Source organism: Lynx canadensis, chromosome C2 (assembly GCF_007474595.2).
Source record: "Lynx canadensis isolate LIC74 chromosome C2, mLynCan4.pri.v2, whole genome shotgun sequence".
Lineage (NCBI taxonomy): Eukaryota > Metazoa > Chordata > Mammalia > Carnivora > Felidae > Lynx > Lynx canadensis.
The window spans coordinates 53390742-53418738 of NC_044311.2; the positions used below are offsets into that span (position 1 = coordinate 53390742).

At 36.9% G+C, this 27997-nt stretch overlaps 1 protein-coding gene across 1 annotated transcript in view; it reads left to right on the top strand.

Annotated features, from left to right (window-relative positions):
• LOC115523666 (schwannomin-interacting protein 1) overlaps positions 1-27997 on the top strand; it is a 586877-nt gene that overhangs the window by 80964 nt on the left and 477916 nt on the right. The gene's annotated exons all lie outside the window — the stretch shown is intronic.

The following is a 27997-nucleotide window of genomic DNA, read 5'->3' on the forward strand; positions in this document are numbered from 1 at the left end:
TCCATATTTTGACTACTGTAAATAATGCTGCAATAAACATAGGGTACGAATTCGTGTTTTCATTTTCTTTGAGTAAATATCCAGTAGTGGAATTACTGAGTTATATGGTATTACTATTTTTAGGTTTTTGAGGAACCTCTAATACTCTTCTCCATTTATATTGTAAGTGGTTGCACCAGTTTACATTCCCACCATCAGTGCATGAGGTGGGTGAGGGGCAGTCTCTATATCCTTGCCAATACTTGTTTTTTGCATTTTTGATTTTAGCTATTCTGACAGGTGTGAGATGATATCTTATTGTGGTTTTGATTTGCCTTGACTTTTTATTTTTTATTGCTGAGTGTTTTAAATTAGATGCCACATTTTTAGTATATACTTCTATGAGTTTTAACACATACATTCAGGTAACCATCACCACAATGAAGATACAGAAGAGTTCTCTTATACTGCCTGTTTGTACTTTTCCATCACCGTTAATCCCTGGTAACCACTTATAGGTTCTTCATCCTTATGCTTTCTTTGCAATGCCATATATATGGAATTATTCAATGTGTAATTTTTTGAGACTGACTTCTTTTACTTAGTATAATACTTTGAGAATCATTCATGTTGTGTGTGTCAATAGTTTGTTTCTTTATATTGTTGAGTAGTATTCCATTGTATGGATGTATCTCCATTTGTTTATTCCCATTTAAGGACATTTGGATTTTTTTCAGCTTTTCACTACTATGTATAATGATGCGATAAAAATTCATGAACAGTTGTTTTTGTTAATGTAAGTTTTTCTCTGGGTAAATAACAAGGTGGAATTGCTTAGCCAAATAGTATATACTCTGGTTTATAAGAACCTGCCAAACCATTTTCCAGAGTGGGTGCACCATTTTGCATTCCACCAGCACTGTGTAAGAGATCCAGCTTCTCCACATTTTCATCAACACTTGGTATGGTTAATCTTTTTTATTTCAGCCATTCTTTTTTAAAATATGTTTTAATGTTTATTTTTAAGAGAGAGAGAGAGAGAATGCAAGCTGGAGAGGGGCAGAGAGAGAGGGAGAAACAGAATCTGAAGCAGGCTCCAGGCTCTAAGCTGTCAGCACAGAGCCCGATGTGGGGCCAGAACTCACTGACTGTGAGATCATGACCTGAGCCAAAGTTGGACGCTTAACCGACTGAGCTACTCAGGCGCCCCTGTTTTAAAGCCATTCTTTTTTTTTTTTTTTTTTTTTATGAAATTTATTGACAAATTGGTTTCCATACAACACCCAGTGCTCATCCCAAAAGGTGCCCTCCTCAATACCCATCACCCACCCTCCCCTCCCTCCCACCCCCCATCAACCCTCAGTTTGTTCTCAGTTTTTAACAGTCTCTTATGCTTTGGCTCTCTTCCACTCTAACCTCTTTTTTTTTTTTTTCCTTCCCCTCCCCCATGGGTTTCTGTTAAGTTTCTCAGGATCCACATAGGAGTGAAACCATATGGTATCTGTCTTTCTCTGTATGGCTTATTTCACTTAGCATTACACTCTCCAGTTCCATCCACGTTGCTACAAAGGGCCATATTTCATTTTTTCTCATTGCCACATAGTACTCCATTGTGTATATATACCACAATTTCTTTATCCATTCATCAGTTGATGGACATTTAGGCTCTTTCCATAATTTGGCTATTGTTGAGAGTGCTGCTATGAACATTGGGGTACAAGTGCCCCTATGCATCAGTACTCCTGTATCCCTTGGGTAAATTCCTAGCAGTGCTATTGCTGGGTCATACGGTAGGTCTATTTTTAATTTTCTGAGGAACCTCCACACTGCTTTCCAGAGCGGCTGCACCAATTTGCATTCCCACCAACAGTGCAAGAGGGTTCCCGTTTCTCCACATCCTCTCCAGCATCTATAGTTTCCTGATTTGTTCATTTTGGCCACTCTGACTGGCGTGAGGTGATACCTGAGTGTGGTTTTGATTTGTATTTCCCTGATAAGGAGCGACGCTGAACATCTTTTCATGTGCCTGTTGGCCATCTGGATGTCTTCTTTAGAGAAGTGTCTATTCATGTTTTCTGCCCATTTCTTCACTGGGTTATTTGTTTTTCGGGTGTGGAGTTTGGTGAGCTCTTTATAGATTTTGGATACTAGCCCTTTGTCTGATATGTCATTTGCAAATATCTTTTCCCATTCCGTTGGTTGCCTTTTAGTTTTGTTGGTTGTTTCCTGTGCTGTGCAGAAGCTTTTTATCTTCATAAGGTCCCAGTAATTCACTTTTGCTTTTAATTCCCTTGCCTTTGGGGATGTGTCGAGTAAGAGATTGCTACGGCTGAGGTCAGAGAGGTCTTTTCCTGCTTTCTCCTCTAAGGTTTTGATGGTTTCCTGTCTCACATTTAGGTCCTTTATCCATTTTGAGTTTATTTTTGTAAATGGTGTGAGAAAGTGGTCTAGTTTCAACCTTCTGCATGTTGCTGTCCAGTTCTCCCAGCACCATTTGTTAAAGAGGCTGTCTTTTTTCCATTGGATGTTCTTTCCTGCTTTGTCAAAGATGAGTTGGCCATACGTTTGTGGGTCTAGTTCTGGGGTTTCTATTCTATTCCATTGGTCTGTGTGTCTGTTTTTGTGCCATGGTAGTTCTATTTTTAATTTTTGAGGACCCTCCTTATTGTTTTCCAGTGTGGCTGCACCACTCTGTATACTGGGAATACCGTTGTATTCCCATCAACAGTACATGAGGGTTCCTTTTTCTCTACATCCTCTCTAACACACTTGTTGTTTCTTGTATTTTTTATTTTAGTCATTCTGACAGGTGTGAGGTGATATCTCATTGTGGTTTTGATTTGCATTTTCCTGATGATTAGTGACATTGAGCATCTTTTCATGTGTCTGTCTACCATCCATATGTCTTTGGAGAAATGTCTATTCATGTCTTCCTCCTATTTTTAATTGGATTATTTGTTTTTTGGGTGTTGGCTCTTGTAAGTTATTAATATATGTTGGATACTAACCCTTTATCAGACGTGTCATTTGCAAAATCTTCTCCCATTCCATAGGCTACTGTTTAGTTTTCTTGATTGTTTCCTTTGCTGTTCAGAAACTTTTTATTGGATGTAGTCCTAGCTTATTTTTGCTTTTGTTTCCCTTGCCTCAGAAGTCTATCTAGAAAAAAGTTGCTGTGGCCAATGTCAGAGAAGTTACTGCCTGTGCTCTCTTCTAAAGTTTATGGTTTCAGGTCTCACATTAGGTTTTTAATCCATTTTGAATTTATTTTTGTATATGGTATAACAAAGTGATCTGGTTTCATTCTTTTGCATATTGTTGTCCAGTTTCCCCAATGCCATTTGTTGAAAAGACTTCCTTTTCTCCACTGGATAGTCTTTCCTGCTTTGTCAAAGATAATTGACCATATAGTTGTGGGTTCATTTCTGAGTTTTCTATTCTGTTCTGTTGATCTGTATGTCTATTTTTGTGACAGTACCATACTGTTTTTTGATTACTACAGCTTTGTAATTTAACTTGAAGTCTGGAATTGTGATACCTCCAGCTTTGCTCTTTTCTTTTTCAAGATTGCTTTGGTTATTCAGGTTCTTTGTGGTTCCATACAAATTTTAGAATTGTTTGTTCTGGTTCTGTGAAAAATGATGTTGGTATTTTGATAGGGATTGCATTAAATATGTTTGGGGTAGTATACACATTTTAACAATATTTGTTCTTCTGATCCATGACCATGGGATGTCTTCCCATTTCTTTGTGCCATTTTCAGTTTCTTTCATCGGTGTATTATAATTCTCAGAATATAAGTCTGGTTTGATATATTCCTAGATAATCATATTACTTTTGGTACAGTTGTAATTGGAATGTTTTCTTAATTTCTCTTTTTACCACTTCATCATTGGTGTATAGAAATGCAACAGATTTCCATACATTGATTTTGTATCCTCTGACTTTACTGAATTTGTTTATCAGTTCTAGCAGTTTATTGGTAGAGCCTTTGGGTTTTCTATATATACTGTCATGTTATATGCAAATAATGAAAGTTTTACTTCTTCCCTACTGATTTATTTTTATTTATTTTTTTTTAAATTTTTTTTTTAACGTTTATTTATTTTTGGGACAGAGAGAGACAGAGCATGAATGAGGGAGGGGCAGAGAGAGAGGAAGACACAGAATCGGAAGCAGGCTCCAGGCTCTGAGCCATCAACCCAGAGCCTGACGCGGGGCTCGAACTCACGGATCGCGAGATCGTGACCTGAGCCGAAGTCGGACGCTTAACCGACTGAGCCACCCAGGCACCCCCTTCCCTACTGATTTAGATTCCTTTTATTTCTCTTTGTTGTCTGATTGCTATGGCTAGGACTGCCAGTACTCTGATAAATAAAAGTAGTAAAAGTAGACATCCTCATCTTGTTCCTAACCATCAGGAATAAGTTCTCAGTTTTTCCCCATTAAGGATGATGTTAACATATATGGCCTTTATTGTGTTGAGGTATGTTCCCTCTAAACCTACTTTGCTGAGGGAGTTTATCATGAAAGAATGGTGTATTTTGTCAAATCCTTCTTCTGCATCTATTGAAATGAGCATATGGTTCTTATCATCTGTCTTACTGATATGATGTATCATATTGGTTGATTTACAAATATTGAACCACACTTGCATATGAGGAATAAATCCTCCTTGATCATGGTGAATGATTTTTTAATGTATTGTTGGATTGGTTTGATAGTATTTTGTTGAGGATTTTTGTATCTATGTCCATCAGAGATACTAGCCTGTAGTCCTCATTTTTGGTAGTGTATTAATCTGTTTTGGGTATCAGGGTAATGCCGGCCTCATAGAAGGAATTTGTAAGTTTTCCTTCCTTTTCTATTTTTTGTAATAGTTTGAGAAGAAGAAGTATTAACTCCCCTTTAAGTGTTTGGTAGAATTTGCCTGTGAAGCCATCTGGTTCTGGAATTTTGTTTTGGGGAATTTTCTGGTTATTGATTCAATTTCTTTGCTGGTAATTGGTCTGTCCAAATTTTCTATTTCTTCCTGCTTTCGTTTTGGTAGGTTATATGTTTTTAGGGATGTATCCATTTTTCTAGGTTGTCAAATTTGTTGGCATATAGTTTTTCATAATATTCTCTTATTGTATTTCTGTGGTGTTGGTTGTTATTTCTCCTCTCATTTGTGACTTTATTTATTTGAGTCCTCCCTCTTTTTTCTTAATAAATCTGGCTAGCAGTTTATCAATTTTATTGATTTTTTCAAAGAATCAGCTCCTGGTTTTATTGGTCTGTTCTATTGGGGTTTTTTTTTGTTTGTTTTTTGTTTTTTGGGGTTTCTTTTAGTTTATATATCATTTATTTCTGTTCTAATCTCTATTATTTCCTTCCTTCTGATGGTTTTAGGTTTTGTTTGTTGTTCTTTTTCTAGCTTCTTTCTGGGTAAATTTAGGTTGTTTACTTGAGATTTTCCTGCCTTCTTGATTTAGCCTATATTGCTATATGCTTCCCTCTTAAAACAGCTTTTGCTACATCCAAAAGGTTTTGAAACATTGTGTTTTTATTTGTTTCCATGTACTTCTTAAATTTCTTCTTTGATTTCCTGGTTGACTCATCATTGTTTAGTAGCAAGTTATTTAACTTCCATGTAGTTGTGGTCTTTCCAGTTTTTTCTTGTGGTTGACTTCTACTTTCATAGCATTGTAGTCAGAAAAGTTGCATGGTTTTACTTGGATCTTTTTTAATTTGTTGAGGCTTATTTTGTGGCCCAAATGTTACCTGTGCTGGAAAATGTCCATATGCACTTGAAAAGAATGTGTATTCGGCTATTTTAGGATGGAATGTTCTGAATATATCTGTTAAATCCATCTGGTCTAGTGTCCCGTTGAAAGCCATTGTTTTCTTGTTGATTTTTTTGTTTAGATGACCTGTCCATTAATGTAAAGGGTTGTTAAAATACCCTACTATAATTCTATTATTGATCTCTTCCTTTATGTTTTTATTAATTGTATTATGTATTTGAGTGCTATCATGTTGGGTGCATAAATATTTACAATTGTTATATCTTCTTGTTGGATTGTCCCCTTTACTATTATTTAGTGTCCTTCTTTGTCTCTTGTTATAGCCCTGTTAATTTTTATTTTGTTTTATGTAAGTATTTTTTTTCTTTTTTTAATGTTTATTTATTTTTGAGAGAGAGAGAGAGAGAGAGAGAGAGAGAGACAGTGCAAGCAGGAGAGGGGCAGAGAGAGAGGGAGACACAGAATCTGAAACGGGCTTCAGGCTCTGGCTGTCAGCATGGAGCCTGACGTGGGGCTCAAACCCATAAACTGCAAGATCATGACCCGAGCTGAAGTCAGATGCTTAACTGACTGAGCCACCCAGGTACCCCTATATAAGTATTTTTACTCAGGCTTTCTTTTGACATCCATTTGCATGATAAATGTTTCTCCATCCCCCAATTTCAATCTTCCAGTTTTTTTAGGTCTAAAATGAGTCTCTTTCAAGAAGCATATGGATAGGTCTTTTTAAAAATCCATTCTACCACCGTATGTGTTTTCATTGGAGTGCTTAGTCCATTTATATTCAAAGTAATTATTGATAGGTATGTATTTATTTCCATTTTATTACTGTTTTATGGTTGTTTCTGAAGATTTTCTCTGATCCTTTTGTGTCTTTCTCTCTTTCACAGTTTGCTAGTTTTCTTTAATCATATATTTGGATTTCTTTCTCTTTATTCTTTGCATATTTATTAGTGGTTTTTGATTTGTGATCACCATTAGGTTTATATATAACATCTTCTGCAGATAGTGGTCTGTATTAAGGTGTTGGCCATGTAAGTTTGAGCTCATTCTTTACTACTCTCCTCCTTACATTTAGGGATATGGTGTCATATTTTACATCTTTTTATTTAGTGAATTCTTTGCCTGATATTTTACAAAAATATTTATTTTTACTGCTTTTGTGTTTCCTACCTTCATATTGTCATGTTTGGTCTGTCCTTTCTACTCAGAGTGCCCTTTAATGTTTCTTGCAGGGTCGTTTAGTGGTCATGAATTCCTTTAGTTTTTGTTTGTGTGGAAAACTCTCTATCTCTCCTTCTATTCTGAATTATAGCCTTTCTGGACTGAGCATTCTTGGCTGCAGATTTTTCCCATCCAGCACTTTGAATATATCATGCCACTGCCTTCTGGCTTGGAAAGTTTCTGCTGAAAACTCTCCTGGTAGTCTTATGGAATTTCCCTTGTATGTGACTGCCTTCTTTTGTCTTGCTGCTTTAATTTTTTTTCTTTATCACTGTATTTTGCCATTTTCATTGTAATATGTCTTGATGTGGATCTGCTTTTATTGATTTTGTTGGGGGTTATCTCTGCTTCCTGGATTTGGATATCTGTTCCCTTCCCCAGATTAGAGAAGTTTTCAGCTATTATCTCTTCAAATAAATTTTCTTCCCCCTTTAACCTCTCTTCTTCTTTTGGGACTCCTATAATGAGAATGTTATTACATTTGATGGAGTCACTGAGTTCCCTAAATCTATTCTCATTTTGCATAATTCCTTTTTCTCTCTTTTGCTTAGCTTGATTACTTTCCTTTACTCTGTCTTCTAGGTCATTAATTCATTCCTCTGCTTCTTCCATCCTGTTGTTCATTCTATCAGGCATGTTTTTCATCTCATTTATTGAGGCTTTATATCTACTATGTTATTCCTTATCTCTGTATTAAGGATGTCACTGATATCCTCCACTGTTGTCTCAAATTCATTGAGTATCTTTATGATCATTGCTTTAAATTCTCCATCAGGCATGTTACTTATATCTGTTTCACTTCTATCTCTGGCCATGGCCTTGTTCTGTTCTTTCATTTGGGACAAATTCCTCTGTCTTCTCATTTTGTCTAAGTTTCTGTGCATGCTTCTGGAGGTTAGGAAAGTCAGCTACTTCTCCTATTCTTGGAAGTAATGGCCCTATGAAGAAGAGGTCCTATAGTACCATGCAGTGTAGTATCTCCTGTTTTCCAGGGCCTGGTGTTTCAGGGAGTGTCTCCAAAGTGTGGTGTATATGCTCTCTTGTTGTATCCTGGCTGCTTCAGGCTAGTTGTCTGCAAAGGCTCTTGTTGTCTATGGTGGTGGTGTTTGGTCCCTGGCCCAAATGTGGTAAGTTTTAGCTAAGTGTGATCTCATCTGCTTGTGGAATGAGACCTGTCACCACTGCTGCCAGAACCAAGGCCCTGAAAAACTCTTGGGTTGGGAGACATGTTGTGGACAGGATCCCGCAGTGCTAAGACTGAGGTAAGGGTGACTGGGAAGGGTAGTTCCACAGGAGGGCAGGGGCACAGGATTTGGTGTAACAAGTTAGGTAGTGAGTGTCAGCACTGCACTGGTTTTTGCAGGTGGCTCTGTGTTTATGCTGAAGGGTGGGGAAGGGAAATGGCACATGCCAGTTCCTTTGTTTCAGGAGGGGTATCTCTGTGAGTATTGTCTCTCTGGGACATGCTCTGAAATGAACAAATAACTTCCCCACTGTGTGTCCCAGGCACTCTTCAGATTGCTGTTTCCACACTGTATGTCCATGGGCTGTTTGCCCTGCCTTCTCTCCAAGAGCAGCTCCAATGTCTCTGGGCTATCCCTGAGTCAAACCTGCTGATCTTTATAACTCCAGGCTTTAAGCCCCACTGGTTGCAAGAACTCATGAAATTCAGCCGCTTTCACTTTCCAAGCCAAATGCTATGGGGATTTGTTATCCCTGTGTGCCCCCCTGTGTGTCAGTCTATCTCCTGCCCTTTTCTGTGACCACAGCTCCCTCCCCACTGCAGTGGCTACATTCTGTTTTGGGAGGATAGTTCTAAAACAGTTTCAATCTATTACAAATTGCTTGTGCAATGCTATGGGTAGAATGCTTTCCTTTGTTATTATCAACATTGTGCATGCTAAATTTATGCAGTGAACATGTGTATATATCACAGGTCCTATGTAGAATGGAAACTGAAGTATATAATAAATTATCGAGTGGAGTTTCTGTTTTTATGGATAAAATTTAAATGTTTTTATTAATCCTTTAGTTTTCTAAATAAAAGATCTGCTGCTATTTGGAAAAATAGCTCTAATAAGGCCTTAAAATTATTTTGTAAAAAAGTGGGTTATCTAAAAACACATATACATAAATAAAAGTTGAGCCTCATCTTGGTTTCTTTTTTCTTTTTTTAAGTTTGTTTGTTTGTTTTTTTGTTTGGAGAACATGTGTGTAGGCAGAGGAGAGAGAATCCTAAGCAGGCTCCAGCCAGCACAGAGCTGGACATGGGGCTTGATCCCATGAATTGTAAGATAATGATCTGAGCCAAAATCAAGAGTCAGACCCTTAACCTACTGAGCCATCCAGCCCCCACTCAGCTTGGTTTCTAATGCCATTCTCTAATAAAAGGGAAAGTATGAAAAAGATGGGGGGAATGGAAAAAGTAATTTTACAGTAGAGAAACCTGACAAACACTACCTCAACCAGGTGGCCAAGATTAACATCAATAGTAATAAGTCATGTTGATAGTATGTACTCATGATATGATGTGCCTAAGTGACACTTTGTCTGTGGTATTTCTCCCAAAATATACAACCCCAGAAAGACATCAGTAACATTCCAATAGAGGGACATTTAACAAAATACTTGACCAGTACTTCTCAAAACTGTCAAGATCATCAAAAATAAGGAAGATCTGAAAAACAGTCACAGCAAAGAGGAGCCTAAAGAGAAATGACAGCTAGCTATAATGTGGCATCCTATATAAGATATTGGGGCAGAAAAAAAAAGTACATTAGGTAAAAACTAACAAAATAGGAATGAAATATAGATTTTAGCTAATAATAATGTATCCATGTTCATTTATTAATTGTGACAAATGTACCATAAGATGTTAATAGTAGAGGAAACTGGGTGTGAGATATATGGGAACTCTGTACTGTCTTTATAATTTTTCTGTAAATATAAACTATTCTAAAATAAACAAATCTATTTAAGAAAAATATTAAATTGCAATGATGTAAAATAAAGAAAAATAATTAAAAGACAAAGTCAAATACTGGAAGCAGTTTTTTTAAAAAAAAAGAAAATTATAATGTTAGTAAATAATTATAGCAGTTGGGAAAGCCAATCAAAACTAAAAATCATCTGACTATTGATAGATATGTTTCATTATGATCATTAATATTTTACCTTTAAACAGTTAGAGCTGCATGTCCTGAAGGAATTGCCCTGGGACTGCCTAAGACAATGGTAGGAAGGTTCAAATGCCAGTCTTATGGATTGAAAGTCCAATTTATTTGATAGCATTCTGTCTTTGTCTCTGTCTCTGTCTCTCTGTGGTACCATTGATCCTTGCTGTGGTTTCTTGTTCTCTCTTCCTGTTGCTTATTTCTGGACCCCCATCTGTCACCCTCACTCTTTTTACTTCTGACTACCCAAAAGAAATCTGTAATTACTTTGAGCTAATGAGAAAAGGAACATGGACAGGAAAGGGCTAAAAGGGGACTGGGAAGTGAGGATAGGTCTTGGAACACCCAGGTCACTAAAAAGGTAACTAAAAACATTTGAGAAAATTTCCAAAACCCCTGATGATGCAGAGTGAATAAAAAAAACTCTATTAGTTGCATCAAAAAGTGAAGACTAACACCTTTTCAATGATTTCTTTACCCAAGAAAAATTTGGTTGGATTTTGATAAAGGTGAAATGGCTTCTAGTAGCATCTCTCTCTCTCTCCCTCTCTCTCTCTCTCTCTCTCTCTCTCTCTCTCTCTCTGTGCTGTATTTTACAGTTTCTCTTGAGAGAAACCATGACATGCCATTTCTGGTTCATATGTTTTAGAAAAAAAATGAAAGCATATTGTCAGTCATGTAATTGATATACAGTGCTTCTTGACATGTCTATTTTTAATTAAAACACATTTTAATTAAAAAAGGAGAGAGCAATTTTAAGAAGAGAAGCTCTCTGCCAGATGGTGATTCCTAATTTACCTCAAATGTGTTGGGAGCCACATGATTCATTTTGATTAGCTTGGGTTTGTGCATTGTAGAGAATAGCAATTTTGTTATGAAAAATAACAACCCATAGCACCCCTTTCTAAGTACGTGTGTAGGGGCATGGTCATTGTCATTAGTGAATATATTTTACAGATATTTACCCAGAAATTCTAATGGAATGAGTAAGATGTCTGTGTAAAACTTTAATGCAAGTTCTAGAGCTTTTGTTAATAAATACAGCCCCTGCAATATCAGATTCAGGTTTGCAAATGCAAAATCACATTTGAGTGCCAGTCCTCAGAGTCAAGAAATACTGCTGGACAGGGGTTCACTCACAGAGCTTCCAGTAAAGGAGACTGGGAGGAATAATATTGTTTCTCCCTTACTCTTTTCTATAGTTTCATACCCCATTGGCTTCATGACCAAATCTGAATTCCTCATAAGCTCTGTGGTACATAAATACAAATATTTCATGTTTCAGGTGTTCCACATCTGTAAACTACAGTAAGTGTGTATATTACTATATGATATACTGTGTTTAGTATGCTATATACTCGACATTAGTAAGTATAGTTCTATGTGTATAGACTATACTGAGAGAAAGCAATGTGGACCAGAGGATAGTAGTTATTCCAAAGAATTTCTCCCTATTTAGAGGGGCAGAGAGAAACTAACACCAAAGCACTCTAATAGACACTTCTCCAAGGAAGACATCCACATGGCCAACTGACACATGAAAAAATGCTCCACATCACTCATCATCAGGGAAATACCAATCAAAACCACAGTGAGATACCATACCTCGCACCTGTCAGAATGGCTAACGTTGACAACTCAGGCAACAACAGATGTTGGCGAGGATACGGAGAAAGAGGATCTCTTTTGCATTGTTGGTGGCAATGCAAGCTGGTGCAGCCACTCTGGAAAACAGTATAGAGGTTCTTCAAAAAACTAAAAATAGAACTATTCTATGACCCAGCAATTGCACTCCTAGGCATTTGTCCACGGGATACAGGTGTGCTGTCTCGAAGGGACACATGCACCCCCATGTTTATAGCAGCACTATCAACAACAGCCAAAGTATGGAAAGAGCCCATATGTTCCTCGATGGATGAACGGATAAAGAAAATGTGGTACATATATATACAATGGAGTATTACTCAACAATCAAAAAGAATGAAATCTTGCCATTTGCAACCATGTGGATGGAACTGGAGGGTATTATGCTAAGTGAAATTAGAGAAAGACAAAAATCATATGACTTCACTCATATGAGGACTTTAAGAGACAAAACAGATGAACCTAAGGGAAGGGAAACAAAAATAATATAAAAACAGGGAGGGGGACAAAACAAAAGAGACTCATAAATATGGAGAACAAACTGAGGGTTGCTGGAAGGGTTGTGGGAGGGGGGATGGGCTAAATGGGTAAGGGGCATTAAGGAATCTACTCCTGAAATCATTGTTCCACTATATGCTAACTAATTTGGATGTAAATTTAAAAAATAAATAAATAAATAAAATTAAAAAAAAAAAAAACAATTGCAGCATGTAGTTAAACTAAGCCTAAATTATCAGTTAAAGTATCAGAAGAAACCAGCAGTAGCATTCCGTGAATGTATGACTTGGGTGAGCCATTAACCTCTATGAGTCAATTTCCGTAACTGTGAAAACATATAATCCTTGCCTCCAATAATAATTGCAAGAAATGAATGGAATGACAATTAGGGTAATTTGTAATGGCCAAATAGCATAATATATTTTATTAATAGTGAATTTAATAACGCTGCTTTTCTTGGATTTGAATATTCTATCGTCTGCAAAAAAAGTCCAGTGGCATTAATGTTGTTGTCTGTTTTTTAATATCCTCTGTGAGACCAAAGAGGAATGGAGCAAAAGAGAAAATGGCACAGGTATTTTGGGATCTTAAACGAACCTAAATAGTTATTTCAATCAAGTTTATAATTTTAATCATTCATGAGACGCTCACAGTTTCTTTTTCTTGCCCAGATTCAGTTCCTGAGTCATATTCAAAATAGCTGTAAAAATGAGAATATAAATTGTAGGCATTGTCAAAAACAACCATAACTTTCAAAACAAGGTGTCATTTTATTTAAAATCCTGTGATGAAATTTATCCCAATTTGAAAAAAGGAAATCGTTTATTGGACTCAATGAGAAGATTGTGCTTTCTGGTGTATTTTAAAGAACGTTTTAGTATTTAAACACGGAGTTTCTGACCACAATTTTAAGAAATGACAGGGTTAGGATACTGCATTGATTCTTACAAGTTATTATAACACAGTGAGATAAAATTGATTGACAAGTAATAGAAGCTTAACAAATTTCAGATTTAAAGATTTTCAATAATAATAAAACTTTAATCCTGTCATAACTCAAATTCACTTGTGATACATGCCTTAAATTTTACATTGAATTTTGGTTGCAGCAAAGATACCACATACCCTACATCATAGAATTTATCAGTGAATGAAAATAGTGTGAGAAGGGGGAGTAGGAAAGTTAAATATCTTTGAGTGTACCTTTTAGATTAGAAGTCAGATATTTGACAGATGTCACATATATCTTGAGGTTAGTTAACATTAATCTTGCCAAAACACAGTTTTACTTCTAAATATTAAAGTGTATTTACACAAAGGCTATAAAGACATGGCTCATTACTTTTACTAAAATGACACTGCTGTAATTTATCTATCTAACTCCTACTTTTTATATTAGTTTACTTTGCATTGGCATGATTTCTAAAGTGTTCAGATCTTTTAAATTTGCATTTCAAAGTAGCTATAAAATATGTATTCCATTGCAAAACATTAGCATAAAGCGATTCGGTATTATATATTCTGTCGGAAATGCCAGGAAGAATTCCACAACTATTGCATTTCCATCTGGCAGCATCTTCCTACACTGAATATTTGCATAAATATTTCAGCAATAAAGTAAAATTATGAAACATAAACTCTTTAGGTTATATTCCAAATTGATAACCTCTTCAAAATTTAATAAGCAAAGGAACTATGCAATTGCAAGGAAATTACTATGGTGCTTTCCACCTATTTTGAACTGTCCTGGGGAAATAGTTCCTTCCTCAATTCATATTTCATTCATATCTTACTCTTTCTGTCCATAAGGAATGAGTGCTCAATGGTTGAAAAAATGAATTCCTACCCAATATAGGTATGAATGTTTAAGTAGTCTGGCTGCCTTTTCCAGAACGTTATTCAGCCTGAATGAAAGACTTATGTGCTGAGTTAATGACAGGTGACTGTCGTGGAATTGGGATATTATAGAGAAAGAACCTTCTATTTTATTTAAATGAATGCCATCTTTTTTACTGCAAAGATAACATTCATCCTCAGAGCTATATTTCTCAAGATTGGTGGTGATTGGTGTGCTAACCAAATTTCCAGAAGCCCATTTATTTTTCACCAGTGGTAACAGACAGCACCTATGTTTTCACCCATACTGTGGAGGGATGTTCATATTTTCAAGAGTAAGTGAAGATAGAGAAAGGTGCTTTATATGGTACTTTAATAATCTAACTCTTCAAGTATTATTATACATTAGGAGGTGGCTAAGTGTCCCTCAGTGGAGTCAGACAGAACTGGTTATCAATTTGGCTCTGCTTCTTATTGATTCTGTGACCTTGGGTAAGTTCCTTAAAATCCTTTTGCTTATCTTGCAGAGTAGTAACAACAATTCCAATCAGTGGAGTTGTTCTGTGAATGAAGGGATATAATGTATGTCAAGAGCTCATTCCGAGTGCCTGGCATGGGTAAAGGTTAAGAAAATGAGGTATTATTATTAAAACTGTTCTTGTCTTTATCATCAGAGTTATTACCTATATGCCCAAACGTCACTAAATGACCTCTCTCATAGTTATGTGTGATTTAACAGAAAAAGAAAAAAACTGGGAGTCAGGGCACCTGGGCTCCAGTCTCAGTGCCATTACCTACTAGGGTCTTTGGGTCAATAATTTACATCTCTGAACATAATCTTCCTAATATTTAACAGAGGGTTAGGTTAGAAGATGATGGACAAGGAAGATTCAGTTCTTTCCAGAAGACTAATTCTTACAGAATTAAGCAGTAGTGTTGGAAGCTTGAGCTGGTAGACTTTCCCAAAGCAGCCCAGCAACCTTTCTTCTGACTCTGTAAGCCCTGGTCCTACTTTTGTCAGTGTGTAAATGATTTCAGGGAATAGTAGCCTGCAAAATGAGGAGATTTTAACATTTTCCAAAAAGAATGTTGGGTAAAGCTGTCTCTACATGCCGCTCTTGAGTTTTTACTACACTGTTTTTGTTTTTTAATGTTAAATCAACAAAACAGTAGAATCTATGGATATAATGTTGACCAGCAATTTGCCTGAATATTTTGGTTTTATATGTGTGTTTTAGTATCACATAGACACCAAGAGAGGACTATTTTCCTGAAAGATGCTTTAGATCTCCAAGTTTATGTATTGAAAAAGGTAAATGACTTAAATTACACCTGGATGTAATACTGGTCACTGTTATAAAGGGCCCGCTATAGCCTAAAGCTCACATGTCCTACAAAAGGGACACATCTGTGTGTTAGAATGAGATAGTTCGGTGTGGTGGACTGGAACCCTATAATATGTAGTTGTTTGCTTGTTTATTTGTTTGTTTGTTATTTTAGATAGCCTGATAATAGAGTAAACTTCAGGACTATAATGTTACATGCACATAAGTATGACACTGTCATTGTCCCCTTCCTCTACTAAATATTTGCAGGGGATTTTTTGGTTGTTGTTTTGTGTGTGTATGTGTGTGTCAGGTATTTTTCCCATTTTGTCAACCCTGGAGATCTGAACACCACTATCAAACTATATTACTAGCTATCATTTAATGATCTCTCACTACATGGCTTTCACTGTTCTACTACACACACCATGCTACCTGGCAGTTCTACTCCTGGTATATACTTGATAGAAATTCATGTATATGTTCAGGAAAAGACACATATGAGAATGTTTATAGCAGCACATTTTGCGACTACCCAAATGGCCATCTAGAGTAGAATGGATAAATCGTACTAAGGTCACACCATATATAAAATTTATAGGAGATGTGCTTTATAAGCTGTTATTACTTAATAATCTTCAAAACTCTACAAGTACTATTATTTCTGTTTTACAACAAAGCAAGGGGAAGTTCTGAAAGCTAAACTGATTTGTCTAAAAGTAATCACTTAATGAGTATTGTGTACAATTGAAGCTCCTCAGACTTCCAAAGTCCAGATTCTCCGTTATACCCATGGCCACTTAATAGCTTAAGCACTTTGTGTTTGGCTCTTAGGTGCTTTACATGTATCATTGCATTTAGTATCATCTCATTTTCATGTAATAACTCTACAAAATTAGGAAATTGAAACTCAGAGGAACAAGAATGTGGAGAAGTTGAAATTAAAACCCAGCTCCTTTCAGTCTCAAAGCTCACATTTGTTCTGCCATGACATAATATCTCATATGGTAGAGGCTATATATGTTTTTCTTTAAATAAATTTATGAAGCTTATGGTGGGAATATTTTACATGTAAAATCAGAGATTGTATAGTAAAAAACATCTTATTGTGTTGTAATTATTTATCCTAAAATGTAATATTAGGTCTATTAAACCTGACAGTCTGTTTTGATTTTTTCCCCTCACTTTTTTTCTTATTAAATACATATTTTTAATGTTTATTTATTTTTGACAGAGAGAGACAGAGTACAAGCAGGAGAGGGACAGAGAGAGAGGGAGACACAGAATCTGAAGTGGGCCCCAAGCTCTGAGCTGTCAGCACAGAGCCTGACTGAGTTGTCAGCACAGAGTCTGATGCGCGGCTCGAACCCACAGACCAGGAGATTATGACCTGAGCCGAAGTCAGATGCTTAACCGACGTAGCCACCCAGGTGCTCCTTCCATCACTTTTAATTACAAATTGTGATGGTTGGGGCGGCTGGGTGGCTCCGTGTGTTAAGCATCTGACTTTGGCTCAGGTCATGATTTCACAGTTCATGAGTTTGAGCCCTACATCGGGATCTGTGCTGACAGCTCAGAGCCTGGAGCCTGCTTCAGATTCTGTGTCTCCCCCTCTCCCTGCCCCTCCCCTGCTCATGCTCTGTCTCTCTGTCTTGCTCAGAAATAAATAAACATTAAAAAAATAAAAATGGTGATGGTGAAAAAAATAACTAGAGAATATTAGTATTTTCCTTACAATGGGCCTAATATTTTCAATGTTTGTTTTCAAAAAGTAATTGTGAGACAACCTGATATTTTTTTTCTGTAAGTCGTTGGGGAAAAAATGATGAATACTTTTGAGGTTATTTTTATTTTATTTTTTTAAAAAACCCATACATTTGATTAAGAGAAAGTGCCTAATATAAAGATATAAAAATACTTTAAAACATATCTGTATAATATTTAAAAAGTAAGTCTGGGTACAAAAAACATCATATCAGCTTTTTGGAGTCCCAAGGACTCTCAGAAAACCATTGGAGGAATTGATGTATCCATTTTTGCCATGAACAGTTCCCGAGACCTTCCTGCACTTAGAGCTCTGCAGAGCTGAGCATATACAGATTTTAATTTACTAATACAAAGTTAAAAAAAAAAGGGACAGATCTTAAGTACAGATATTTTAACATTTTCTTGATCAAGGCAGTCTTTGTAGTAAATGAGAATAGATTCTCCACCCAACATGTATTTATTTATCTTCTGTCTAGTAAACCAAAACCAAATGGAGAAGCTGAGGTAAATTTTGATTCAGAAAGAAATGCAACATCAATTCCATTAAATACCACCTTCTACTCTGCTGTGTACAAAGTAGGTATTCAATAAATATTTGTTGGACACTTTATTGATTTAATTTAGGATAACTTTTACTAGTTTAACAATGAATCTAAAAGTTACAAATTGTTTCATTTCCCAGTAAATTGCATTTTATGAGAACCAACTGTTAGCACTAAAGTTATTTTAAATTTTTATTTGTTTTCATTTCCCATGAACTTCTAAACAACAGCAAAATTGAATGAAAAATTCTGCTACTCGCTGACTTACAACACTAAAAACAAATCTGTTATTTCAACTAGATTCACTCCACAATTTCATTACTTTCTAAAAAAATAAATTTATTCAGCTTTTACTGAAAATGCACAATGGCAATGGATTGGTGTTACAGTTAGTATAACCTTTAATACAAGTTATTCTAATTTTGGCTCACAAAATATAAAATAATTTTGTGTCTGAGGATCTTGCTGCATCTTAATTAGAAACATCACGCTACTATATATCTAGAGGCTATATTTGCAGTATTTATCACTGCATTAATTCATAGGAGTTTTCCCCTGAATATTATGAAGAGAGGCAGTGGATATTCTCTTTCAGAAAGATGCTTCTGGAGTTTCTCAATGGCTGTTTCAGGAAAGAAGAAAGCTTTTCTTCATGCTTTAAATTTTATTAACTTGACTTCTAGAACATTCTTCTTATTGAAAGTTTGAAGAATATAAAGTGTTCATTCTCCCAAGGAAAGAGCACATGTGAAAATGGCTTAATAGTGATTTAAGATTAGGGGTGCCTGGGTGGCTCAGTGGGTTAAGCGTCCGACTTCGGCTCAGAGCATCATCCTATGGTCTATGAGTTTGAGCCCCGCGTTGGGCTCTGTGCTGACAGCTCGGAGCCTGGAGCCTGCCTCAGATTCTGTGTCTCCCTTTCTCTCTGCTCCTTCCCTACTTGCACTGTCTCTCTCTCTCAAAAATAAATAAACATAGTGATTCAAGATTAAATGAAAGAAATACTATTGTTGCCGGGGTGACCCTTGCTTTCACATCTGGTGGGAGTAAAGGGGAATACCATACTAAAAGAACTAACTACTGGGGCTAGCATTTTAAAACTTTATGCATGCTAAATACAACAGCTATTTATAAGGAATGAACTTACTGCATTTATTTCACATCTAGTACTAGAATGATGTTAGGTAGGAAAATGCAAGTAAGACTCTGTTTTGATTCTTCATTGCACATTTAAAGACAAGAACCACAGAAAGAAGGGGATTCTATTGGAAGAACTTCTTGCCTTTTCTGTCTTGATAACATGCTAAATGTAAACAGATTGGCAAGACTGAATCCATTGCCTGCTAAAGGTGGATTGTGCTTTTGTCTGTGTTTATTGACAAAACCTTTGCCAAATCTGTTAGATCTGCTACAGCTGCATCCAGCTTACAGGTTAAAGGGAGGCTTTGGGTCACATCATCAGCTCTCTAGAGTCATCCTGCTCTGCAGACATTACAACGATCCAGGCTAGACAGTATAGACTGGATGCTTTTATACACATACACAGGCACACAAGCACCCACGTACACCTCCCTGAATTTACTCAGGAAGCATTTAAAGAAACTGAACAAGCCCTCAAAAAGGATGAAAGGGGACCTCATAATTTACTCTCTGGAAGTCTGTCAGAGGGCATAAATCAATGACACTCATTCCAATGTAGCATCTCTCTTGCATTGAACCCCTCAAAACCATTACTGTGTCAGATCAAAAACAAGGAAATGACTAGATCAAAAGAGCCAGGGCTGAGGACATCTATCTTAGTCATTAGTGCAGAAAAAGGTGACGCTATATAAGATCAGATAGCTATGTGCTCAGAAATCTGAAAATCAGTTTTCTCAGATGCATGAAATAGAAACTTGATAAACATCTATTGTGCTTCTGGTACTCAGTATTAATCCTGCATTCAAAATTATATTCAGTTTCTTGGGGAAAGAGTTTCTCCATTCCCTACTCTTAATAATTCCTGGTTCCCCTTTTGTGCAACCCTCCAACCCACCCACCAATACCTCTCCCCCAACCCACCCCCACGTTACCAAATCTCTGCCATTTCCCACCTTACTATATTTTTCCTGATGAGGATAAATTTGACTTGGCAATTTAAATTAGAATTTCTTCAGAGATTACAAACCTTAGTGAGTTAGGACTTCATACTAACTGCTGTTTTGCTACTGCTTCACAAAGTCATATTTTTCACTGCTTATTTTAGAAATTGAGAGTTTAATTCAGAATACTTTAGTGAAGGCCAGTCTGTTTTTCAAAAAGAAATCCTCTTAGAGTTGAGTATTTTATTATCTAGTCCTGTGCTACACCTGGAATACATTTTTGTAGGCAATGAAAAAATCTCAACATCCTTTCTGTACATGTGTCCTTCTTGGCCATGCCAGTCTGCCTTCTCTTCTGTAATGAAACCTTAGTTAATTCCCTCAGAGTGGTAGGTCAATGTTCAGGCTTTGGTGGGGATTCTTTGTTTTGTTTTGGAGGGCAGTGGCCGCTATATTTAGCAAGTCCCTGTTGCTACTTCTGTCTTGTGCATAGTAGATAGAGAAACCTGACAAAATTTTGATTTGTCACTAGGATTTGAATTAGGCATTTTAGTATGGAAAAAATTAGACTGAACAGATCTCAAACTTAATGACGAACCACCCCCCCCATAAGCTAATTAGACATTTTTGACAGTAGAATCAAGTTTTTTGCAATTATCAACCTCAAAAGAAAATGTGTCTTAGGGCCTGAAAGAGTTAAACATCCAAAGATGCCTAATTTACTCCCTAGCAGTAGTTTAGGCCCTGGAAGAATTTTGACTCATAGTTTTAAACTTTCTATCTGAAGGAGCAATTCACATAGAGGCAGACCGAACAGAGCCCTCATTATAGTAGAAACATGCATTGTGAGCCCCCTTTATGTCTTGCAGAGACCATGCAAAAGAGAGAGCAGCTCTAAATTATACTTCTCACAATGCTTCCCAAAGAGAACGTGGCGAATGAATTCAATTCTTTTAAAGCAAATTACATACCTAAAGGAAAATAAATCCGGACAACCCACCTAGTTTTATGTGTTCCCTTCCCATAATTTCACTGCATTCCCATTATTTGAATTGGGTTAGATCAAATTTAAGATAAAACACCTTAACACAAATTTGTGGAATGAGCTTTTAAAAGAGAGAGAGAGAGAGAGAGCGAGAGAGAGAGAGAGACTTTAGGACAGAGAGACAGCTTTCCTAAAATTGAATACCACTTGTATTCATAATCTTTCACTGTCTATAGCAATGGTGGTGTATGTTATTAAAATAAAGCTAAGAAAATATACGTGTAGGAGAGAGACCCCCACAGAATCTGCTAAGATATTATCAGATGTCCACATGTAAAAACACAGAATAGACTAAGAATAAACCTCTCTTTTGTTACATATTTCCAGATTGCTGATTATAATTGAGATTCTGGGGAAATGTGTATTTTTCAGATAATGGGTTTGGCATAATATCTGCACACACACATACATTGACATATACAGAAACACATACTAACTGGACAACTAGTCAAGAGAGACTCAGGTGGGTTTTATCAGGGAGAGGATAGGAACTATTGCCCTTTGGAACACATTGTTTCTAAATTTTTTAAAAATGTTTTTATTTATTTTTGAGACAGAGAGAGACAGAGCATGAGCAGGGGAGGGGCATAGAGAGAGGGAGACACAGAATCCGAAGCAGGCTCCAGGCTCCAGGCTCCAAGCCATCAGCACAGAGCCCAACACGGGGCTCGAACTCACAGACTGTGAGATCATGACCTGAGCCTAAGTCGGACGCTTAACCGACTGAGCCACCCAGGCGCCCTTGAACACATTGTTTCAAGGGAAAAATTACTGTGTGGACTAGAATAGCTCAAATATCTTACCAAAGGTTATGAATTCTGGTAGGGAATTTTCTGAAACAAAGTGTTTCGGTCATCCTGTTTTTAGAGTCAGCATTTTTACATCACTGGAGTTTTTGTTTTTAGTTTTTTGTTTGTCTCTCTATTATATCAACATGCATAAAACCCTCTTAAGAAGCAGTAAAATAGTATTTATTTATTTACTGAAGCAAGAAATGGTTATTGAGAATTTACTAAGCGCCAGGTACTATCCTGGATATGTAGTAAAAACGCACAGAAATACAACACAACCTCTAACCTTGGAATCTACCCTTACAGTAGGGTTACAAGACACAATGAACTGAGCAGTAAAGTGAGAGTGCAGGAAGGGCTAATGTGCAGAGGATCACAGGAGATCAGGGTAAGAACAAGTGATTCTGCCCCCATAAGACAGACAGAAGGGAAAGCTTCTGCTAGGGTGGGAGTGGTGGTATTTGAACCAACTTTGAAGGATTAAACTTGGTATCTGGGGAATGTTGGTGTTTGAATAACAGCCAAAAAAACAGAGTTTGAGGGGGCTTCATTTAGTACGAAACCAGGATCCAACAATGGCTGTCCTGAATGCAAACACAGAGACTAGGGAGAGGGAGTTTAGAGGGGTGGGGGCAGTCAGATTAGAAATTTCTGTTGGACATGCCTGGCTGGTCCGCTGCCTGTCATTATACATAGCACCTGTGTAGCACTTCCCACCTCTGCAGACCCTCATAAAGGTAAATGGAAGTGTCTGACAAGTCCTCAGGACCACTGGGAGGGAAAAGTAATCTGGCAGAGGAAACAGCCTATGCAAAGGCTAAAATGCAGTATAATTGGGAAATGGCAAGTAGTAGGTGTGACTTGAATTTGGAGTATGGGCTCGAGGTACAGTACCATGGCTCTACCTACTGGGAGATCTGCCTGTGACAGGAATTGCCTTCTGTGCATGGCAGGGGCTGCAAGGGGCCAGTGGGAGGCCCAAGGCCCTAACAGAGTCTGCACTTTTCACAAAGAGCCACCCTGTTATTGATGAAACTGCTTCAGTGAGAACTTTGTTGGCTTTTAAGTTTCCCAAGCGAATACTTCATAAGGTGTCAAAGACATGTGCCAAAAACAGGCACCTAAAAATTGAACGGAAGCATAGTTGGCATTTCATATTGATTTAAAACTATGCAATCTGTAAAAAATCCACATGGCAACTTAGAAAATAGGTGAAATCAGGTGGCTAGTCAATAGTAAGGTGAACTTATGGGAGGGTCCCTTGGTAGTCGAAATAATATAAGCACAGTGTTGTTAGTCGAATTGCACATGGAATTTCATAGGATGTTTGAGTCAAATGTCTATATAATTTCACACTCATAAATCTTTTGAAGGACAAGGTGAAAAAGAACACGATTATATGCTGATAGGTTTCAGAGTGGCATAAAATGGTGTGAGGATTCATTTTTCATAAGAGAAATGAGGATTACTGATCCCTTATGCATAACAGGAATCTAGTCCTTTCCCTGCCTTTAATGGATCATGTGACCTTGAGAAAGTTATTTAACCACTTTGAGTCTTTGTCCTTATTTTTATTATTTGAATTATTAAGAAAATTTAATGTTTATTTTTGAGAGAGGCAGAGCATGAGTGGGGGAGGGGCAGAAAGAGAAGGAGACACAGTATCTGTAGCAGGCTCCAGGCTCTGAGCTGTCAGCACAGAGCCAACTGCAGGGCTGGAACCCATGAACCAAGAGATCATGACCTGAGCTGAAGTCAGACTCTCAACCAACTGAGCCACCCAGGTGCCCCAATGTCCTTATTTTTAAATCATTTCCAGCTGGTGGAAATGATACTTCCTGCCTGTCAGCTTAATTGATTACTATGAAAATTAAAAGATGCCACACAAATAAAAGTATATAGTAAAGTATAAGATACATATTAAAGATAAGGTATTATCAAGGTAATTAATAGGATAACCTTAAAATTTTCAAGATGGAGTTTACTTGAAAAGTGAATTATGTATCATATGAACCTGGAATTTGAGTAGAACAAGAATGCAGGGGGAAGGTGGGAGTAGGTATAGTAAAAATCAGAAAGAGACTCATTTTTGAACCAGTAATCCAAGGACTGAATGCTACTTCAAGTACATGTCCTCCTGTAAAAAAGTGAATCATTTAATTCATGAGTAGGTAAGTCTTATAAAGGGAAAGCAGATCTAGTCTCACGCAGTTACTATAACAGCAGGCCTGTTGTGAAAACAAAGACCGATAGGTGTGACTTTTGTGTAGGTATCTTGTTAGTTAGCTGACAGCACAAATGTGGAAGTGACAGGCCAGGGCGGGTTTAATAAATGACACCTTAGAGCAAACACATACCCAGAACTTTCCACTGCCAAATAGTGCATGACTGGACAAATGTAAATATCTGGACCCAGAGGAGCCCTCCCTGATTGTCTAAAGATGCTCAATGCAAACATCATAAGGAGCCCAGGGACCATTAAGCTTCCACTTTCTTTCCGATTTATGAGTGTGTAGCCTTACAGCTTAGATTTTAGCAGAGCATCAGCAGTATCTTGTAAATGGGGAATGTCATTTAAAAAATTTACATACAGTGATATTCACTTTTTCTGGTGTATAGTTCTATGAGTTTTAACAAATACAGAGATCTTATGGCCAACACTACAAATAGAAAACAGACTAATTCTAATACCCCTTGTAGTCAGATTTTCTCCTATCCCTCACCCTTGGCAATCACTGATCTGGCCTTTGTTCCTATCTATAGTGTTGCCATTTCCAGAATTTCCTATAAATTGAACTAATCTGTATGATTTTTTTTTTTTGCTGGGTTTGGTTTTGAGCTATGACAAGTTATTATTATAAAAGTGCATGTTGACTAGACCATCAGAAAAAAGCTAAGCTCAGATGGAATTTCAACTGGAAATAGAATTGTTTTTTTTTATAAATTTTTTTTAAGTTTATTTATTTTTGAGACAGAGAGAGACAGAGCATGAATGGGGGAGGGGCAGAGAGAGAGGGAGACACAGAATTGGAAGCAGGCTCCAGGCTCTGAGCCATCAGCCCAGAGCCCGACATGGGGCTTGAACTCACGGACCACGAGATCGTGACCTGAGCTGAAGTCGGACGCTTAACCGACTGAGCCACCCAGGCGCATTAAAACTAAATAGAATTAGTTATTAAAACTAATAGTTATTAAAACTAAATAGAATTAGTTTTAATGAACCTTGTGTTTTTTCTCCATTATTTGCTCAATTCCTGCCTAATAGGATTATGTTCTCAAAAATGCTTTTTGCATTAGGCCTTTCTTCTCAAGGACATTGGTAATTTTCTATCATCTATGGAGTCAGACTTTATTCCACAATCATTTACTGACCACTTACTGATTTCTTTTTATTTTTAAAAAGTTTTTATTTCAATTCCAGTTAGTTAACATAAGGTATAATATTAGTTTCAGGTGTACAATATAGTGATTTAACACTTATTTTTAATTGGGATATGGTGCCCAATGCTAGGGATCTGGAGGTAAAAGGTCTTGTTTCTGCTATGGAGAAGCAAGAAGTTCTCCATCAGTTGTTTCCTGATGACTACTGATGTCTACTATGGAATTCTCAATTCTCTTAGACAACACCTGACTTATTTTCACCTTTATTTATTCAATATTCGAACATGTACTATGTACCAGGCACCATTCTTGACACTTGGGATTAAAACAGTGAACAAAAGAAAAGTTTCTGTTCGAATAGATTTTATAGTCCAGCTGGTGGAGACAAATAATAAACCATAAATATAATAAATAAGTAAATGGCATGTTAGAAAGTAAAGAGTGCTATGGAAAAAAGAAAAGGTAAGGTGAAATAAAGGAGTGCTAGAGGGGGTAGAGTTGCTATTTAAATTATCTATTTTTAGAAAAGGTGACATTTATTAGATAGAGATGAGAAGATTGGTCATGTTATCTGAGGAAAGAGCATTTTAGGCAGAGGACACAGACAATGCAAAGGTCCTGAAGTGGGAGCATTTCAGAGAGTTTCAAGAAGAGCAAGAAGAACATATTGGCTGGAACAGAGACAGCACGATAGTAGGAGATGAGATCTGAAAAGTAATTGGATGATGGGGACTGAGAGCATGTGGGGCTATGTAGATCATTATAAACAATCTAGGTTTCACTCTGAGGAAGATGGGAATGATTGCAGGGTTTTGAGAAGTAGCATTGCCTGACCTGACTTACATGTTAGAAGGAATTCTTTCACCAGTGTTTTGAGAATAGATAGTAGGGGCCAATGAGGATACAAAGAATCTATTGTAGTAATCCAAGAGAGATAATATGATAAAAACCACGTTATTAACAGGGGAGGTTAGAAAAGTTGGATTATGGATATATTTTTAAGGTAGATCCAACATGATTCTCTAGGAATTTGAATCTGGGTTGTGATTAAGAGGGGAAAAAGCATATTCAAAAATGATTCCGTTTTTTGTTTTTTTTGTTTTTTTTTTTTTTTTTTGCCTGAGGAATGGATAGTTTCAAATTCTCATGAAATGAATTATGGGAGGGCATGAATATAAGATTTGGGGAGAGATCAGCATATGTAGAATGTAAGATAGATATTAGATATCCATGAAGATGTGGGTTATATCTAAAGTTTGGAAGATAAGTATGAGCTATAGATGTAAATATGAGAGATGGTATATAAAGTCATGACTAGAATACATAGAAACGGTACCAGATCATCTTCCTATCTTGGCTCTTATAGCTAAACTGAACTAGAAACCTGAAACAAGATGGAAAAGTCTCACTCTCTCAGATATTAAACATTTCCTACAGTTTGGCCTAGTTTTTTCTCAGTAGTGGCCCTTCCTCCTTCCTTTCTTCCTTCCTTCCACTATGCTTTCTTATCCATCGGTACCAACTTCCTCCAATCAAAGGAGAGGAAGAAGAATAGAAAATGAGAGAGGAAGGAGGAAAGGCGAAAGGATTTTTGTATACTTTTGATTTGATCAAATAATCCCATTTCTCCTATTTTTACAATAAAATACTTGCCATTCACTAAATATACATGAGGCTTAGTTTATGATGAAGATAATTTTTAATTGTTCACATTTAAAGAGCCAGGAAGACAAAGTAGAAGTTTTGTTCAGTCTTTAAATGTGTTTTCCCCTTCCAAAATTTATTGAAGAAGATGGTGAAGAATTTTCTATTCTTTGCTGTGAAAGGGAAGGCTGCCAGTGAATTTTATTGAAGAACCTTTGCACGGCATGTGGAGACAATTGCTTATTTTCATTTCACATACGAATTCTCAAGTGATTGGACTGTTAAGTTGCCCAAGAGGGCCAAAAGTCAAGAATAAGACAGTTTTTTTATAAGTGACATATGATTAGTTACATTTAACCAGTGTAACTAAGCAATGCTTTTTCTCCCCCCTAAAACCAAAACTAGCCTCATAGATGGCTGGAAATTATATGGAAAATGTTCTTGTGTCCACCATTCTGAAGTAACTATTCCATCTCCACTTGACCTTGGCTGCCCAAAGGAAAACTAGGCAGGCTCAGGCAAAGCCCCTTCTCCTAGACTAAAGGCCAGAATTTGCACATCTGACCACAAGTTTGTTATTCCTAACACTGAGCATATACTTCAGTCAGGGGAACCTTGACCCTTCTGCCTTCACCCTGTTCATTGCCTGTTTTAAGACTGCACTCTGTACACCACTGGGTCCTGAGGGCTGATCCCTATAATAGGACTGACTCTCCCTGGTACTGCTTCTGCTTCCCTCCCTCACACTTGGTGATGCCCATCACCTTCTCCTGTACCAGGGTGACTGGGCTCTTCAGGGGGAAATTGCACAAACAAGAGCAGGGTCCAACAAGCCTCTGTAACACCTATTACTTACCTGTTTTGCTCTCCCCTATCTCAGTTTCCTACTTCCAAATATTCCCAATTACAGCTCTTTTGAAAATTAGCTCATGCTTACTCTTTTACTCTAAGTGTGTATAGTTGGTGATGACCAAGGTCTGTCTGAGTGAAGGCTGACAAGGAAAATAAGTGACCACAATATAATGAATTAAAAGGTGAATGAGAAGTAGAATAAAAAGATAAAAAAAGAAACTTGGCCTAATAGGTAAGTAAATCACTTTAATAAATTGTAATTTTTACATGGTATATAAGAAAGTAAGAAATAATCAAGGACCTTGTATTTAGATAGTAAGCAAAATTTCTTCTTTAATTAAGAGCAGAGTGAAATATGGATAGAGATGATAAATGATCACAGCAGCTGCTAAGTTGGTTTGAAAGCTAGTAATGTGATAGTAATAAACC